General features: G+C 39.7%; 1 long non-coding RNA gene across 1 annotated transcript; it reads left to right on the top strand.

Moving 5' to 3' along the window:
- The first annotated feature begins 1341 nt into the window (after nucleotides 1-1341).
- On the top strand, nucleotides 1342-1863 carry LOC141814121 (uncharacterized). Its single transcript, XR_012600446.1, has 3 exons — nucleotides 1342-1440; nucleotides 1516-1607; nucleotides 1828-1863. It is a non-coding gene; the product is annotated as an uncharacterized LOC141814121 (long non-coding RNA).
- The last annotated feature ends 560 nt before the right edge of the window (nucleotides 1864-2423 follow it).

Raw genomic sequence — 2423 nt, 5'->3', positions numbered from 1 at the left:
CGTATAAGTAAAATAATAATATTCTATGAATAAATATTGATTTACGGCGGTTTAGTGATTTGCGGCAGTTTAAAATGTTATTCACGGCGGTTTACAATTTAACCGCCGCTATATTTTATTTTCTCCGGCGGTTTACAATAACCGCCGTTATTTTCTAACCCTACCGACCCGTTAAACCGCTCCCTCTCGCCCGAACACGCCGCGGTTCAACTCTCCCCAACCCTAAACTTCACGCCGCGCCTCCCTGTCGCCCCGAACCCTACTTCCTGCGCCGCCGAACCTTCCACTCAGTTCGTGCAGAGACTTCGCCGCCGAGACTTCCTCTCCGGACGCCGCAGGTCCCTCTCGCCCGAACCCTAAACTTCCTCTCCGGCGTCCTGCGATTTCTTGCCGCCGAGCCTTCCACCCAGTCCGTGCAGAGACTTCGTCGCCGAGACTTCCTCTTCGGACGCCGCGGCTCCCTCTCGCACGAACCCTAAACTTCCTCTCCGGGTTCCTGCGATTGCTTGCCGCCGAGCCTTCCACCCAGCCCGTGCAGAGACTTCGCCGCCGAGACTTCCGCTCCAGCCTGCCAAATCAAGTAAGTTTCCCCTGATTTTGTGTTGTTTCCGTAGGATGTCATTTCATTTGTTGTATTCTGTAAGAAGCCATCCCAAATCAAGTAAGTTTCTACATTTCATTTTTTTTCTTCGAGTAATTATATTGTTGTTCAGTTCAAATTGATCCTCCTCAATATTCATAGTAGTAATTCTTAAGTTAACATCTTCAGCAGTGTGACAGTTCGGGCAAAATTGAAACTTTAATGCTTTAAATTTGTTCTATTGCAAAGATTTCTTGCTTTTTGTTGACTATGATGGTTAGAAGAATCATAATTGTAGTAAACAAACTAGATACCCCTTAGTTATAAGTACCTAAGCTTGTAGAAGTAGTCGGTTTGCATAAATGTTGCATGTTTTCCTTCTGGATCAAATGGTAGCTTGATTTGTATTTCCATAGTCACTTCAAGAGGATGGATTTGTTATTTCCAACAATTTCAGTTAATATGTCAGTGAGTTCTTTTATTATGAAGGCATCTGGGATTGCTGCCGTAGATGTCAAGAAGCTAAAAGATGCTGGACTTTGTACTGTGGAATCTGTTGCATATACTCCAAGGAAAGATCTGCTGCAAATCAAAGGGATTAGTGATGCAAAAGTTGACAAAATAATTGAAGCGGGTAATTCTAAACTATCCTTGAGCAATTTAGAAATCCATTTATCTGTTGCCTGATAATTTATATATTATATGAACTTTCTGAGCATTATAATTTTGAATATTCAAATTGTGTACAACTTCTAAGTTGGTACCTCTGGGATTTACTAGTGCAAGTCAACTCCATGCTCAACGCCTTGAAATAATTCAAATCACATCTGGGTCAAGGGAACTTGATAAGATCTTGGAGGGTAAATTCTTAGGATTTTGTTTTCAGTAGATAGCCATTGCATGTTTGCTCATTTGTCTTGACTTTCTGAATATAGGAGGAATTGAAACTGGATCTATTACTGAACTATATGGGGAGTTTCGTTCTGGTAAAACACAATTGTGCCACACTCTCTGTGTCACCTGTCAGGTATGTTTCGGTATCATATTGTGTTTTGAATGGTGACACATTATAAATTAGCCTTTACATGTATATATAGCTTTTATGTCACAGTCATTATTGTTTTTTATTGGTTTATAACATTTCCTTGAACTTGCTTTTATTGGTTTTGTCATTAGTAATATTTTGGTCTATGCTAGTTCTGTTGCAAATTCAATTTCTCAAAGCAACAAACTCTATTTGCTTTCAGCTTCCATTGGATCAAGGTGGTGGTGAAGGAAAGGCATTATATATCGATGATGAGGGCACGTTTAGGCCTCAAAGACTACTGCATATTGCAGATAGGTTTGCAACAACATAATGGCAAATAAGATATTTGACTGATTAATATATACACAACTTCATTGACTAAACTTGACAGATTTGGATTGAACGGTGCTGATGTTTTAGAAAATGTAGCTTATGCTAGAGCATACAATACTGATCATCAGTCAAGGTTATTGCTGGAAGCAGCTTCAATGATGGTGGAAGCTAGGTATGTGTTTTTGAATACTTGATTTCCTTATCTGATTTCATCATTCTATGGCTGGATGACACTGAGCAGTAGTTTAGATGACTAATAACTTGAAAGATATATTTAACCAGCTTGTATATAAAATCTGATACGCCTAAGCGATTATAGTATTCAGATTTGTTGGTATAGCAGCGGGAGCTGTTGGCTTTCTGCTGTTCTTAAACAAGCCCTGTCGCACAAAGCAAAGGAGGCTTCTCTAAATACAGGTGTAAGCATCAATTATCTCTGTCGAAATCAGTAGTATACTTGCAAAGTCACAAAACAACAGTAAT

Source organism: Curcuma longa, chromosome 21 (genome assembly GCF_044706935.1).
Source record: "Curcuma longa cultivar G26 ecotype Majalengka, Jawa Barat chromosome 21, ITB_CL_G26_1.1, whole genome shotgun sequence".
Lineage (NCBI taxonomy): Eukaryota > Viridiplantae > Streptophyta > Magnoliopsida > Zingiberales > Zingiberaceae > Curcuma > Curcuma longa.
This window is presented reverse-complemented; position numbering and strand designations above follow the sequence as displayed.